The following is a 17,073-nucleotide window of genomic DNA, read 5'->3' as shown; positions in this document are numbered from 1 at the left end:
GATACAGTAACTTTCCCAGGTATATAACTTTTTAGTGAGAGAGTTAAGATTAGAATCCAGGTCTCCTGATTCCCAGGTCTAAATGTTTGTTGCTGGATTGTACTTCTTCTCAATCCCTGATCTTAGAGAATTTCTTGCCTAGAATAATAATTCATCACCAGCCAGGGTTTTATTTTCTAGGACTCAATAGCTCTGCATGAACTGGACATTTTTCTCACGTTTCTTCTAAAGCATTTTCATTCAGGGGAAATCAATGGTTTAAAGGAAGATGGAAATGTCCCTTACTAAACTAGTTGCTTCTTTTCTTAATCTTTCTTGATGTTCCTCATCCAGGACCAAGGAAAATTTCAGTTTAGTACTGCAGTGTTTGATGTTTCTTGGGTGATGTTGCTGTGGGAAGTTGCCATTGTTCTGGTGGGACAAAACATGGGATGGGTCAGGGAAGGGGAGATACAGTGCATCATAGGCTCTTGAGCAAGAGACCATGGGCTTATTTTCCATCTTGGAATCCTGCAGCTGATTGACAAGAAAGAAAAAAAACTGAGAGAGAGAGAGAGTGGCCACCACTGTCAGGTGCATGTGTGCACCATTGCCCTTAGGATCTGAGGAGATGGAAGATCATTCTTGGGACAAAAGATCATCCATCATTTCAGTGATGCAGCTCAAGAAGGAACAGACGTTCCATGCTGCAAGGATTGATGGCAGGAGATGGGGATAAAGCAAGATGTGGAGATGGTGTAGTGGGCAGAATGGTGGCTCCCACCACCTCCCAATCCTTGGAACCTGAAAATAATACATTATACAGCAAAAGGTGTAATTACGTTAAGGACTTTGCGGGAAGTTTGCCTGGGTTGTTGGGGTGGACCCTAAATGTAATCACATGTATCGTGATAGGTGAGAGGCAGAAAAAGTTTGAGACAGATGCACAGAGAAGATGATGTGAAGTTGGAGAAGAGAGAGATGGATACAAGCCAAGGAATGCCGACAGCCATCAAAAGTTGGAAGAGCCAAGGAATGGATTCTTCCCCAAAGCCTCCAGAGAATGTGTGGTCCTTCTGACACCTTGATTCCAGACTTCTGGCCTCCAGAACTGTGAGAGAATAAAATTTCTGTTGTTTTAAGCCACCAAAGTTGTGGTAATTTGTAGGGCAGCTCTAGGAAATTCCTAGATGGGTTATATTAGCATGTGAGTCAAGCATAGAGGCAGACCCTGGAGGATCTAACCCTTGCCTGTTTCCAGAATGTGTAGATAGCAAGAGAATCCACTATGCAAGACCCAAAAGACATCAGCCTCAAACTATTTAGCTAGAAAATAATTCTAAATTGAGTTTTACTTTGAAACTACAATGAAAAGCGGAGTATGAAAACTGAAATTCGTGGTTCCTTTGGAAGCTGAGACAGCAGACAAGTGAGTAAATGGTTATAAAAATAAGGTGATGGGCTTCCCTGGTGGCGCAGTGGTTGAGAGTCTGCCTGCCAATGCAGGGGACACGGGTTCGAGCCCTGGTCTGGGAAGATCCCACATGCCACGGAGCAACTGGGCCCGTGAGCCACAGTTACTGAGCCTGCGCGTCTGGAGCCTGTGCCCCGCAACAAGAGAGGCTGCGATGGTGAGAGGCCCGCGCACCACGATGAAGAGTGGTCCCCACTTGCCGCAACTAGAGAAAGCCCTCACACAGAAACGAAGACTCAACACAGTCATAAATAAGTAAATAAAAGAACGTGAATTTCTTAAAAAAAAAGTAAGGTGATTATTATCTCTACACACCCCTCACCCCTGCAAAGACACCTCCCCGCCTTTGATATCCTCTTCTGCAGCCAGGGGAGAAATCCAGGAATTTGGGAGAAGTCAGATTCATGGAAAAGGATTTTGAAATTTCATTCATAGTTAGTCGTGTGTGTGTGTGTGTGTGTGTGTGTGTGTGTGTGTGTGCATGTATGTGCATTCCCTTTGCAGAAGGGGTTGGCCAAGGACATATCTAGAATAGGGAGAGTATCGACCCCTCCCTGGCCTATGGGCTGGAGGTGGGAGGAGGGTATCTACCTACAATGGACAATCCAGTGGGAGAGACCATAGGGTTGATCCTTCCAACTCCTCTACCCAGAAAACACCATAGAAAAGGTGGTTACACATCTTACCTAAAAACCACAGTATTTGTTAAACCCCATCACATTTTCCCATGCCCTTTGGGAGGGATAACAGAAGGGGAACAGCATTGTAATCAGACATATTAAGTCCCAACTCTAATACTTAGCTGTGTGTCTTTAAGCAAGTTACTTTATCTCTCTGAGCCCCACTTTCCTCTCTGTAAGTAGGGCCAGTGTCTACTTCACGCAGCTGCAGAACAAAATAAGTGATATATGTAATTCATTTAATATATACACTCAATCCACATTAGAGCCCCTTGAAAGCAATATTGGCTTCAATATTCATGGAACCTGATATCTGAAATGGCCTTCTTTAAATGGGGATTCAGAACTGACCCTGCTTTTCTTAATCAGCAGCAATGACTTACTTCAGACTTCTTGTTCTCCATGGAAATCTAAATCTAAATCTGATCTATTCCCCTCCTAAATCAGATCTCATGGAACATATTTCTTCGCACCAAAAAATCTCAAGATTTAAAACTGACTTTCCTTTCATCTGATGCCTTCGTTAAGTTTTACGTTTGCAAAGACCCCACCTACCATTTATAGCCATTTTCTTTTATTACCAGGGGTGGCCACAGGGCAGTGAAAACCTCCTGAACAGGGGCTATCAGCAAATCAGGGGCAGAAAACATGAGAGAACTCAGAGCCCAGAATTCACTCTGCGCTGCTCCTGGCCCCTCTCTGCAAGCTTTCTTGCTGCCAGGGGAACAAGCAAAGGCCTCAGACCTCAGCTCTCTGCCGCAGAGAGAAAAACATAATGAAATCACCAGCTTTTGCCTCCTGTCTCTTTCCATTTCTTTAGGCCAGTGGAAAGTAGAACCAGCAGAAAACCATTTTTTCTCTTAATTTTAATATTGTCAACTATAATAAACTCAACGAAGTTTCACTAGCAAACTGTTTTCTGTTTGTTCATGGGAATTAAGCTGTAGTCTTCAAATCCTGCCCTAACGAGGTACTTGGTTTTGGAATAAGATTAGAGCCTCTCACTACACTGATGAAATCTGCTGGCTGCTGAAGATCTGGAGCTAATGCAGAGCTTGTGGGGTTATTTGATTCATTTACCACATGGGATTCACTTAATACAATATGTAAACACAAGGGGACCTACCTTTTGAGTCATGGGAAACACTTATGGCATTACTTAAACAGGGGCCCGGTTATCTTTGCAAAAACATGCAATTGAGACTTAAGTGTTAGGTCAACAGTTGAGATGAATAAAACTTTATTAAGTTGGGGCTGAGTGTGGGGTGACCCTGGACAGCTGAGGCAGCCAAACCAAACCCCAAGGAGGGGGTTTCTTGTCTCCAAGGGGTCCCCTGGTTTCTTCCCAGGACCTCCTGATCCGAGAGTCTTCTTTTACTGGCAGCCATGGGTGGGTGTTCTGCTCACGTCTGGGTCAGAGTGACAGCAGAAACACAATCATTGCTCCCAACATTTGTTATTTCCAGGTTGGGAGAAACAAGGAAGTTACAGAGGAATCTGAAGGCAAACCACAAAGCCACAGGCTTACTCAATATCTTAAACCTGAGAAAAGAATAGGAACACATCGGCCAGTAGGACTTGACAGTTCTTCCTGAAGTGAATTTCTGACCGTGATTCTGGGTTAGAGAGTTTCAATGGTATCATCTGAAACAGAGATGCTGACAAATTCCTTAATACAAAGGGCAAGCTATGGTTAAGCTATGGTTAGATTCCTGTCTGTTTCTCCATTCTTGCTCTGCTTCCAGTTCTATTTCAAAACTCACTGGCAGTCTCTCAGGCCCTCTACCCACCAGCCTCCCTCTTCTGAAGGGTCTAGAAGAGCTATCCTCTCTGCCAAAGTATCATCCTTCTCCTGAACATCTCCTATTCACTCCGGCTTCAGGGGTTCCTTATCCACCCTCTTTGCCCACGTCTGAGTGAAGTGCTTGTTCAACTGTGTCCTCGGTTTCAGTTTTCTGCTTCCTTGTCCTTACGTGTCCAACTCCAATCTGAGTTTCATGAGGCGGTGGGGGGAGGCATGTCTACCTCATCTACTGCTGTAGCCCTGGTACCAGGCAAGGCTTATGGCACACGCATGAAATATTTGCAGTCTGCGTGGATAGCAGAAAAGCTGTGTGTCTATAGGTATATATGTGTTTGAGCCCAATGATGGGGGTAGGGAAGAAGAAAAGGACCCCAAATCAAACTGCTGATGGTTTTATTTCCTGAGAACAGACCATTTCTGCCTTTACCAATAGGCATTTGAACATTAGAGGTATAAAAACCAAAGAGGTGCTCTGGTTGTTTTAACCATCCTTTAAAAATGAGACAGGTCAGTATGCCTCCAATCCTCATAACCTGTAAAATACTTAGATGTTCCCAACACGTCTCCCTGGGCTCAGGGTACCCCATCTAACACATCACTGCAGCCCTCCCTCCGTGCTGGGATCGTTTCCTCAGTCCACTTAGCCTGATTTTCTCATTAGGCTCAGCCCCTGAGTCTTGGACTTGGGCTCCGTTCATTGGCTGGGGCTGAACCTGCAAGATTTTCCCTTCATCAGGCTAATGAACTAAGAGTCTTATGTCATCATTAGTGCTGGTGTTAATCCAAGCAGAACTAATACTGGTGTTGTTCCAAGTAGAATGAACAAAGCCCAGCCCCCTACAAGACAGATGTTTGTCAGGCATTTCTTACTGATGTTAATGATAACTCCCTTGGGTTCCACAAACAGCTGAGTTCACCAGTTGAACTTCAGGGCCTCAGAAGAACTGCCTGCCTAATAGAGATTGGTCCTCGGAGGTACCGAGGGCTTAGAACTTCCAAGCTGAAAGCAAGAAAGAGTTCCCCTTTCTGCAGAGCGAATGACCGCAGCACTTTCAGCTGTCCAAAGAGCAAAGAGAGGGCCACATGGAGGCGACTAGCTGGCCCCAGAGGCCGCTTAGGGAGTGCTTCTTTGCAGCTCTCTCTTCTTCTGTGCCAGGCTCCACAGGGGTTACGTGTTTGCGCATTTATTCCCTCCACTGTGGGTGCAAACACTGTGTCTTTCCACCTCTGCATCTCTGCACCAAGTAGAGAGGTTGGCTAACCATTGTGTGGGAATAAATGATGGTAGAAGGTCTTCCTGAGATGGTTTGCCTCATTGTCCAATTCCACGTGGCTTTCCTCTCCCTCTCCACCAATAACATACATCAGCCCTAGACTTTCCATTTATACTTGATCACTGCTATCATAGGGATGTGATACACCAATAAGAATATAAACCTTTTATTGCTTCCCTGTCCTAGCTGTATTGTAAATAGTGCTGCCATGGACATCAGGGTGCATGCATCCTTCCGAATTATGGTTTTCTCCAGATACATGCCCAGGAGTGGGATTGCTGGGTCATATGGTAGCTCTGCTTATATGTAGAATCTAGAAGAATGGTACAGATGAACTTACTTGCAAAGCAGAAACAGAGTCACAGATGTAGAAAACAAACTTATGGTGACCAAGGGGGGAAGGGAGGGATGAATTGGGAGATTGGGACTGACATATACACACTACTATATATAAAATAGATAAATATTAAGAACCTACTCTGTAGCACAGGGAACTCTACTCACTGCTCTGTGGTGACCTAGATTGGAAGGGAATCTAAAAAAGAGTGGATATGTGTATATGTAGAACTGATGCACTTTGCTGTACAGCAGAAACTAATACAACATTGTAAGGCAACTAAACTCCAATAAAAATTAATAAAAAAAAAGAAACCATTTATTGGAAGAGCGAGGCACTCTGCTAAGAAATCTGTATGCATTTTTTAACAAACCATGGAAGCAGTATATCAAGATTTTAAAATATATGACCAATGCTTGGGGACTAGGTGGGGGTGGGCAGAGAGGTTGCTTAAATGATGTGCTGATTTGCTTAAGGTCACAGGACTAGTCCAGAGCAGATCCAGAGTGGCTGGTGACACATCTGTCCATTCCACTAATAGTTGGGTGACCTGATCTGCAGGAAGTTTTCTACCTACCTCACCTGGAAAAAAATGGGGCAGGTGTCTGTAGTATTTCCTCCCCATGCCATCAAATCCCCATGGTAGAAGAATTTGTAAATGAGAGACTTAAAATATTATGGGAAAAATTGAAGGGACCAGGGGATAAATAGAAGCCTTTGCGAATATTTTTGGGTTTTCTAAAATAATGAAGACAATACACTAATGAGACTTTCAAAAAACTATTTGCAGATGTTTAATTATATACTATTGGTTACTCTACAGTTGACTTCCATTCACTCTACCACTGTCCCCATGCCAGAAGTTTTTCAGGCTCTCAGTTTCAGTGAGAGGTATATAAATGTCTTTTCTTAAGTGGTAGATAATATGGATACCAAGAGGATCTTTCCCTCTGTGGCTGCTCCATCCAAATGTTTACAGTCTTATCTACAATGACTCAGCTGTTGACTCCCTCCTCTGGGATCCCACCATGGACCAGAGATGAAGAAGAACTTGGACTCCTGCACTGGTAAAGGGGGAACTTAATCAATCCATCACCCCCTTATACTGAAGCCCTGCTCCACCCCTGATAACTTAATACAGTAGAACCCTGACCTGACCCTAACCCTGACCAGCTCTGCCCATCTTCTCACTCAAGTCTCAGCTCCTGCCTTGCTGTGAGGACAAGAATGTGTCCCAAAGGCCAGGTTTAGTTTGTCTCCATGGCCTTTTCCCCTCTTAAAGAGGCATTGTAGGAATCTCTGTGCCTATTCTTTCTATTATCTCTTCTGCCTTGAGCCCTTTCTTTCTGCCCAACCTACAGGTTCCTCTCTTTCTAATTATCTTTGTCAGGAGTGACTAAAAGTTTCAGAACACTCAAACTCAAATATTCAGTTGGAGGACACCTATATAAAAGCACATCTATTTATAGCAGGCTTTTCTTAAAAGACACTGGTGGTTGGGGACCATTACTGCCTATAGATTCTTTCCCTGGGTCAACATCCAGTCCATTTGTGCAAATCTGTTTTCCGAGAGCCAGGCTATGACGATAATAATAGACCCACTTATTGAACACCCAACCCTGTGTTCCAAGCACTGTGCTGGGCTGGGCACTTTCCAGACAATATCTGTAATTTAATGACCCTCTAAAGAAAATGTGGTCCTCACCATGTTGCCAACGAAGAAACTAAAGCCCATCAATGTTAACTGATTTGTCTTAAGGGTATGTTGTTGGAGATGAGCTCACCTCTCTTCCCTTTGTTTATGGAACAGCTGTTCATGGCAGAGAGGGGGAAGCACGCTGGTGTGCCTAGAAGAGCGAGCTCCAAACTTCTGCAGGGGACCCCTGAGGGCAGCCTCTGTCCTGGAGAGGTGAAACTTCAGAGCCCCACGGGGCCACCGAGAAACACACCCCACGGTCTGTCCCTCTGTGCCCTCCCATGCCAGTGCTGCTCTACGTGATCTGAAATATAACGCGATGAGGTATTTTCTGACAGGTAAAATGCCATATTTAGAAAGCTCCACTTTGTACCTGGTTTTTTTTTTTTTAATATTTATTTATTTATGTCTGTGCTGGGTCTTCGTTTCTGTGCGAGGGCTTTCTCTAGTTGCGGCAAGCGGGGGCCACTCTTCATCGCGGTGCACGGGCCTCTCACTATCGCTGCCTCTCTTGTTGTGGAGCACGGGCTCCAGACGCGCAGGCTCAGCAATTGTGGCTCACGGGCCTAGTTGCTCCGCGGCATGTGGGACCTTCCCAGACCAGGGCTCGAACCCGTGTCCCCTGCATTGGCAGGCAGACTCTCAACCACTGCGCCACCAGGGAAGCCCCTGTACCTGGTTTTTATACTTACCCACAGGTCATTCTATCTTCTCAGCCCTTTCAATCCTTAATTTTCTAGTTTCAAATTGAGACATAGTTCATAAGCCTGTATGACACATTACAATGTTAAATGAAAGTTCAAGGTAGTCTTTCAAAGGAAAGGTTTCCCAGATGGGCATAAGGAACTAAAGAGATCAGTGAAAACTTTAGGAGGGAACTCTGTTCTTTTGAGACCCATAGATCCTTTAGTCTGAGATGTTCCTTAAGCATCTGCTATGTGTCAGCATTTTTATGTTGCAATATAATACGCTGTCACCTTCAATCTTTATGTCTCAAAGAAGTAATTATAATTAGCCTTATTTTATCCATAAGGACATTGAGAATTCAAAAGCTAAAAAGTGAAGGAGCTGATATTAGAACCCAAGACTGTCTGACAACAAAACCAGCAAGTGGGGTGGCTTGGGAATTCTAAGTCCTTGCCACAAAGCATAACTCTTCTTCCCAAGAGAATTCTTTGACTGTCATAGTTGTCCCACTTAGTTCGGCAGTTGACATCAACTTCTTGACTAGCCAACTGTTGGTCTAATGCCTGTTACTTTGTCTCTAACCAGCTTGTTCATTGGAATGAGGAGCACGTGATCCCATCCTAAATGCTGAAGGCTGCTGTTACCATACAGTCATTTGTGTTAGACCTTTATCCTGCACTAAGCCCTCCCTTTAAGACTAAATTTAACTCCAACTTGAGATAGTCTACCTTGCAGCATCTTTGCCCTCTGATTCCACGCCATCTGTATATTCTCAACATACGGTATATCAGTGATCCTCTAACCTCCCCAAGATCCTCCAGGGTCATGGCCTAGAGCCGACAACACCTAGAAAGATTCTGGCAAAAGCAGAGCTGATGAGCAGGAACGCCATAGATCTCCTTCCAGGAAAAAAGGGAGACTCAGGGGCAGGAAGAACAGCTGATGGTTGGGCTGGAGGCTGATGCTGGGCCCACTTGAGCTGCAGGCTTTGTCCCCTCTGTGGCTCATGAACCAGGAGCTGGGCTTTCTTGTCTTGCCAGTGAATGCCATCAGTGCTGCAGCTGCCCAAGGGGACCCCTCAGGGAGAACATTTGGGGTGCCAGCATGGCCAGGATAAAAAAAAGAAAAGAGAGAACAAGTCAAGGACTGGAAGTTTTTTGAGTTTTAATTTAAAGCAAATGATGCATTTTGGCTGGTGGTCTGTGGAAATAGCCAAGTGTAAGGGATTTAAGAGCAAAGAGTTATAACTGAAGGTTATAAATAGGCCTTGCTGTGATCAACAGTACTGTAGTATATACTTGAAAGTTGCTGAGACGGTAGGTCTTAAATGTTCTCACCACAAAAAAGCAATGGTAATTATGTGACATGATGGAGATGTTCACTAAAGCTATGGCGGTCATCATTTTGCAAAATATAAATGTATCAAATCAACACGCTGTACACCTTAAACTGACACAATGTTATATGTCAATTATATCTCAATAAAGCTGGGAAAATAATTAATTAGTTAATTAATTAATATGTATTCCTGTAATCTCTTTGTTATATCCTTTATTCCTCTCTCCCCTGTGTCCTACTCTAGGTCATAGGAATGACACAGACTGTGAGAAATTCATGCCACAGAATTGTTTATCCCCATGACTTTGCTATACTCAGACACATTCACAGGTCCAGCATGGTGGTTTAATGAATGGAATTAGGTAAATTACCAATACTTGCTAGCCAGAACTCAGTGGGTACTGGATGACGGCGTCACCAGTTACATTTATGAAGGTCCAATTTCAGGCAATCCTCTAGTGTTGGAAATAACCATTGAAAGTTTATCCACACGTATGTGTGAAAACATATTCCCAAGCCTCCAGTATATTTACCATTTGCCTATTTTCTCAGCGAAACCCCATTCATCTCAATAAAATGATTAACGCATGCCGAATGCAATTTCAAAGCCCCCAGAGATCTAGTCCATCCAGACACGCGAGAGCCACACCTACGCACACCCGCCCACGCGGCAGCCTCCGCTGCCCGCCTCCGTCCAGCGGGTACCGGGACTCAGCACCCACTCTTGTCTTGCAGACTGTCAAATCGCCAGGCTCCTCTGATCCCTGCCCTCCTTTGCCTCCAAATTAAATTTCAACTTTTTGTAAACCTCTGTGAAAATGACAAGCCAGTGCCAGAGCTGTCTTTTAATACACAAAAGCATAAATAATGCCATCCATCAGTCCTGTCACTCAGAAAGATAGATTGCTACTTGTCCAGACCCCGGAATGACACCAAAGCCAAAGTTAGAAAGTGTCTCTTTTCTTTCCCGGAGTCGCTCTCTCACTCACATGCTCGCTCTCCTTTTTATTTGCCGGACTGCTTGATTCTGATTAATGGTCCTGTCAGGGTGGGATTCCACTTGCCCGGATAATGAGTCAAGAATGTATTCCCTGTCACAGACGCAGCAGATGTCAGGGGCAGAAGGGCTCCAGGATGCCAGAAACAATATACAGTTTCTTCCTAGTCCCCTGACAGGCCAATATGCTGCACAAGGTCTAATTTATGTAGACAAAATGCAGGCGGGGCCACGGCAACCGGAAAACTGCCCCCCAAAGCCCCAGCTACAATGCAGCTCGAGCGCCCGGGCTGCTTGTCGGCTGGGCCGGCTGGAGGTGGGCTGGTAATGAACATCAGCCGCGGACTCAATAGCCCTGCCTTCCAATGTCTGAACACACCGAGAGGCCCGGGACCCCTTTGACTTCATTAAACGGCACTTTATATCGTTATGGGAAGAAATCAAACAGGGCAGAGGGCTTCTGTTTCCTTGAATGGCTTGATTAGATTATTCACTGCTGGGTTTGGGCGTTATTTTACAGGAGCTGCTGCAGGGGGCTGAGAAGTGTCAGCTGGCCTAGCTGCTACAGCCAGTCACCCTCTTTGCTTTGATGGGACTAATTTGATCTCAGAAGTTTGTGCACCCACAGAGACCATCAGAGCTCCCGACGTTCCGTTCCAGTGGGGCTCCAGGAACCAGAGCTGCTCCTTGGCTAAAATGTAGATGCCTGGTCTCAGCCCAAAGGTGGACACGCTTGCATCTAATCACCTGTCCACATCGATTTTGTGCATATGCACACATTTCTTTGTTGAGAAAAATCTCTAGGAGTGTTTCTTGAGTTGCAACATTAAATCAATGTACATTTCCCTTAGAAATTACAATATAACCACATTCCTTTGACAAACAACTCAAGTAGTTAAATGTGAAGGACACACTGGAATTAGACAAATCAAAATCAGGCAGGGGGACTGTCACATCACCAAGACTGGGAAGGTAAAAGTCATGTTTACCAATCTCCATTTTAATCTTAAACCAGGTCACAAATATCTTCCATTTAAAAAGAAAAATTCAAAAAAAATGCTAGAACTCTGTGTATTAAGCGGGTATTATTATTGCATGGCTTCTAGACTTCATTCCTCTGGGCCCGATAGGGTCTGATGGTGGACTCAGCTGATAGGGCCTCTGGCATCCGGTACTAGGTTGTGCATCGGCTGGTTAAAAGGCAGCAGGCAGCATGAACTTGAAAGCCCATTCAGAATGTTATAAGCTCAGCTGTTTCGTTCTTACTAACGGTGTTTTTCCTATTTTATGAATGTGGCTTTCTCCTTCACAAAGACTTGTTTGATTTTAAAAGGATGTCGCCATCATGGGAGCTGAAGGGACGCGGCAGAAAGAGTGTGGATTCCGGCGGTGGGCAGGCTGCTGGCTGACCAGATAGCAGTTCACGCAGCTGTGGGCGAATCAGTTAAGCTCTCTGGGCCTCATTCCTTTTAACTGCAAAATGCAGCTAATGACAGCTACCTGCAGGCATCTGGGTTCATGCATACACAGTGCAGAATATGTGTGAGGTCTTGCGTGAGCATTTTCTGAAAACCAGGTGGCCAAGAAATGGTAGCAATTATTGTGATAGATCTTGTCCCCGTGCCGAACCTTGTACCAGGCAAAAGCTACCGCATATGCAGGTCTGACACCTTTCCCACTATTTAGTAGGAAAAAAAGAAATTAAAATGGGCCCCCGCGGTCATCATGCCCTTCATCTGAGTTCAGATCCACCAATCTTGAGTATAATATTACCAGTCTCGTCTTTACTCACACCCTCCAAAGCCCATTCTTGTTCTAAACACACTTCCCAACTTCTGCCTCTTAACCTACACATTGAACCCTGTTCCTTCCTGATCCTGAGTCCTAGCTGGGTTTCTCCTAATTCCATCCACATACGTTTCACCACCTGAGATTTTCACAAGAGATACAATGGGAAAGGAAGGCAAGAAGAAGCTTCTGAAGTAGCTTCCCTCCACTAAGGTGAAAAGATATCCTGTTTAAATGGGAGAAAAGCAGGTTGTGGAAGGGTATGCATAATAAAATCCAATTTCTATTGAATATGTGTGCATTTATTTAAATTGACTTTATCGATGTTCTGGAAGAATACATAAGAAATTTAACAGTAGTTACCTCTGGGGGGTAGGTGGGAGGTCAAATTTTATTTTTAACTTTTTATTTTATATTGGAGTATAGCAGATTAACAATGTTCTGATAGTTTCAGGTGCACACCAAAGCAACTCAGCCATACATATACATGTATGCATTCTCCCCCAGACTGGGAGGTCAAATTTTTTGTCATGACTCTCTGTTACTTTTATATTAAAACCCAATTTTAAAATAAAATAAAGTAGCGGGAAGGCCAAATTAAGCAAAGCTACTTGCTGAACTCCCCCCCAACATAGAATACTGACCTCTCTCTGATGGTCTAGAATTTACTAGAGAACCATCAGGCCAAAACAAATATCCTGTTATAAATGAGTCCCACTTTATGAAAATTCAGTGTTTAAAAAACCAAGCACCAGGCAGTGCTCCAGTAAGAAGAAACTGCCGCAAAGAACCTGCCTCTGATGTGGCGAGGAGGGAATGTCGGATGGTGGGAAATGAAGTTGACAGTGGACAAGGGCAGCCACGGGCAACAGGGCTACACCAAGGTCACAGAACAGAGGGGTGTGTGTGGGGTTTAATGATTATTGGAGGGTTTGCATGTTACAAATGATTCTTTCAAGGCAATCTCCTACAATATGTTTGTACGATTGCATATATCACTCAGGGGCTGGAGCAGGGCAGGGCAATTAACATTTGCAAGACTTCAGGGCCATATCACCAGAGGATGAACAATCAGTTGGCTAGGTTAGCAGATAGCACCTGCCTCCTCCAAAAAATAAGCCCAGAGAAGCCATTTACACTTGTGGGAAACAACTGATTGTGTAAAATGAGCTACATTTGCACCGGCTTGACCTTCGAACACGCCTATTTTGATTTATCTGAGTGGCGGTCATTCATCACAGACTACAAAATCCCAGAGCTGAGGCACGAAGCAAGGTCACCAGAAAGATGCCAGGGTGAGCACCTTGGAACAAAAACTGAGAAGAAGAGTGGAATGGAAAATTAATTTAAAATCCCAGTTATTGAACTGTTTCCAAAGGCCTGTCTGTTCCAGGTGCGGGGAAGTGTGGTGTGTATACCAGCCCCGGCTGATTTTATGTCCCTGTCTAGGGCTTTACTAAAGTGTGCTGGGACCAGAGGTCAGCCCCGCAGTCCTCTATAAAGACAAGCGTTGGGAACAGTGATGTCGTTGGCTGCGAAGGGTTAAGAGCTGCAGAGATGAAGGGCATTTCCGTTATGAAGCTGTCTTCCTCCAGGTGTTCCCTGAGACGTCCCTACACAGTCCTAACTGGGGGGAAAGAGCTGGAGCTGAAGGCTGGTTCATCTAAGGCCACACACATGGTATTTCCTGCCTCACTGCCAACACCCGAGTTTTTCCACTTCCCGGGGGGAGGGGGGATCCTCAATTTTCCTTTCCTTATTAGTAAATTACTTCACCCATGTTGCCTTCATGACCAGTTCAGATCCCACCTTCTCTGCCTTTCTTGGTGCGAGATCCTGAGTTCCTTTCGGAAGCAGACTCCCAGATGTGACATCAAAGCTGTGCCAGAAGCCTTCCTGGGCTGTCCCTCGGGAGTCACTCTCCTGTGACACTCTGCAGGGGGAGGTTGGAGGGACTGGCTTTGCTCTTTCTCCGGTCAGGGAAGCACAGGTCACCTTTGGCAGGTGCCATGGTGCCTGGTGAGGCTGCTGTCCACGGGATGACGCTGGTATTCATTGGGGGGGTGGCAGGTGGTCATTAACGCAAATCTGGAAGTTACTGTCACAGTTATCTTTCCAGATAAAAAAAGCACATGGGGCCCTGATGACAGTTTACACAGTCTTCCTTGAAGAAGGTAGTGATCATCCCAATTCACTTACCATCTCCTCGGGGAGGCCTCTCTAGTTAGAATAGTTCCCTCCCAACTCCTAGTCACCATATTTTTGATTTCCTTCATCAAGAGTGTCTTAAGTCTGGGTTTCCTTAAAAGCAGAACCTGAGGCAAGGTAGGTCATTTATTTGGCAGGTGATCCCAGGAAGGAGAAGTGAGGAAGGAGGAAAAGAGAAAAGCCAACATGAACATGTATTATCATGGTCCCTGACGTAGGCAAGAGGGAGCTCGATTCCACTCAGACTCCTGAGATGAGGAAAGTTTAGAACACAGCCCGGCGCCATCCCCCTAGAAGTTTGGGAGACTAGGGCACTCACGCATCCATCCCTGGTGTCCCCTGTGAGTTGAGGCCTGCTCCTGGAAGCATGGACCACCCCTCACTGCTGGCCTGCTTCTGGTCAAGGAGCTCCTAGGAGGCATCTGAGAAAACCCTGTGGCAGACAGAGGGAGACACAGGATGTAGGCTGGAAGGGGAACCCTGGCAGCTCTAGGAAAGTCTGTCCACCATGGGGACAGGCTGTAATCAGAGGTGGGCCAAAAGGACAGAGTGGGGCATCAGAGGTATCACGTATGGCACTTCTTACGACATTCTCTCATTTACAAAATGTCCACCTATTTAATGCCTCTCTCACCCCACTTGAGAGCAAGACCCCTCCATGAGAGCAAAGACCACCTGCATGACCTCTAAGGATGCATAATAAACCCTTGTGAGAGTTAGAAAATGGCTCTGCCCCACCCCCACTCAAGTGGTCACAGGTCCTCAGGCACAGACTCGGCCAGAGGAGCTCACCTGGCATGCAACCACCCACTTCATCCCTCAGTGGACCGTTCCTGCCCAAGGCAAAAGCCTCACAACCACAGGAGGCGCCCTGAACACTTCTCCTGTGCTGTGGGCTGGTAGCCACTGCACCGAGGATAGTAATGTTACGGAACACAAGTTCATATGCCCGACTCACAGTGAAGCCAAACAAACCAAAACATCGGAGTTTGGAGCAGAGAAAGGTTTATTGCAGGGCCATGCAAGAAGACAGGTGGCTCATGCCCCCAAAACCCCGAACTTCCCAAAGGGTTTCAGCAAAGCATTTTTAAAGGCCAGGTGAGGGAGGGGTGTGGCTGGTTGTTACAAACTTCTTGGTGTCGGCATCCTTTGTTCTCGCAGCTGTCCATGTAGGTCAAGGTCACGATGTTCCTGTAAACATCCAAAAAGACAAATGTTATTCTCTGTTCTGCAACTTTTTATCTCTTTATGAATGGACTCTTAAAGGTCAGAGCTTTGAGAATAGGCTATCCTGTATATTTCGGACTATAGGCAACATTCTTTTATAAAAGGTGCGGAGTCAGCATGACTAAGCACAGGCAACAGAGCGCAAAGGTTAAAGAAAAAGGAACAGATCTAATATGGAGACAGGCTTGTTCTTCCCTATTACAGTTACTGCCACACATAGGTGCTCCATACATTCTGTTGGGTGAAAGAGTTCAAGTCACCTTGGCCAATCTCACTACGTGAATCACAAGTTTTAAAACCTCTTGCATCCTTTGCACATCAGAAGTAGGTTCCCTTCTCTGGACTTCTGGTAGTCCCGTGGAAAGGAGCCATGTGTTTCGACCTCAGGGTCTGCTGGCTCCACCAGGGCTCAGGGGAAGGATGAGGTCTGCCATGAATGGTCCAGGAGTCCATCGTGCTCCACTTCAGGCTATAGTTGGATCTGGGTCTAAATCATCTGAATTTAAACACACTTCCAAAATACCCAGTCCAGCACACATACTTCTAACTCTATTTTTAAAATATGTACCTCCTGCCATTTTGACCTAACTTTGATCATATTTCTTGCAAAATCCTGGCTCTGGCTTTATGACCTAGGTAGCATTTAACCCACCCTGCTCTGAGTTGTTTCATAATGATAACTCATATTAACTATAATGAATGGTACACTCAGCTGCTTAAAAAAAAAAAAAAACACAGACATTTTTCCTGACCATAAGGCAGAGACCATAGGATGATTCTAGGTTGGGGTAAAAGTTGGATTTCACCACCACGAAAACAAACAAAAGGCCCTATCCTTTTTCTATCCTTGTTTGTGACTTTTTCTTGAATTTTCTTAAACTTCAAAAGTAGACAAGATGAGCAGATAGAGTCCTAGTGTCTGAGAGACATGGGAAATACTTGCTAAAGCAGGGGGTGTCACTGGGGCTCTCAGATACACATGTATGTCTTGAGCTCACATATGTGTATGCATAACCTCCAAAGAAATCATTAGGAGTCGAAGTGATTGTATACCACGAGCTGAAAATCAAGTCACAGTTACAGGCAGAGCTGTGTTATCTTGGACCCCTCACTGCATAGCATCCTGAACTCCAGCCCAGTTCAGCGACAGGCCTTTGTTTTACATAAAGGTCTGCCTTTTCCTCCTGCTTGAAAGGTGCTTCCTCGTCTTCACCCGATGAACTTCTATGCATGCTTGTAGATTCAGCACAAACTTCCCCTCCTTTGTAAAGACTTCCATCGCCTCCCCCCTTACCCCAGCTGTGGCAGAAGGAATTTTTCCCTTAACTGCCTTCCCGTAGAACTTCAAAAACACTGCCTACCACACTGTGTTGTGCTTATCTGGCTATGGAACATTTTGCCTCAAGAGACTGTCTGTTCCATGAGCACCTGTTGGACCACAGTGTCCCAAGGCCTGGGGTCAGGTCTGAAATGTGGAAGGTTTTCAATAAATGTTGAAACAATGAAAGATACATGAATGAGAATAATGTACTCCCAGCTCTATAGCTTACCCCCATGGTCCCCACAAGCTGGTCAGATGTCCTC

The 17,073-nt window shown here is 45.2% G+C and overlaps 1 long non-coding RNA gene and 1 pseudogene across 2 annotated transcripts in view; one reads left to right on the top strand and one right to left on the bottom strand.

The window, feature by feature from the left end:
* Positions 1 to 4,076, top strand: part of LOC309619496 (exocyst complex component 3 pseudogene) — a 51,829-nt pseudogene extending 47,753 nt beyond the window's left edge. The window contains exons 2-3 of the transcript XR_014249862.1: positions 895 to 1,433; positions 1,748 to 4,076. The product of XR_014249862.1 is annotated as an exocyst complex component 3 pseudogene (transcript). The remainder of the gene's footprint in view (positions 1 to 894; positions 1,434 to 1,747) is intronic.
* Positions 4,077 to 4,112: 36 nt separating this feature from the next.
* Positions 4,113 to 17,073, bottom strand: part of LOC309619678 — a 96,564-nt gene continuing 83,603 nt past the window's right edge. The window contains exon 3 of the long non-coding RNA XR_014239151.1: positions 4,113 to 15,453. This is a non-coding gene — a long non-coding RNA (uncharacterized lncRNA). The remainder of the gene's footprint in view (positions 15,454 to 17,073) is intronic.

The sequence above is a fragment of the Balaenoptera borealis genome, assembly GCF_965194805.1.
Source record: "Balaenoptera borealis genome assembly, chromosome: 21".
NCBI lineage: Eukaryota > Metazoa > Chordata > Mammalia > Artiodactyla > Balaenopteridae > Balaenoptera > Balaenoptera borealis.
The sequence above is the reverse complement of the archived record's forward strand: the minus strand, read 5'-3'. Positions and strand labels throughout refer to the sequence as shown.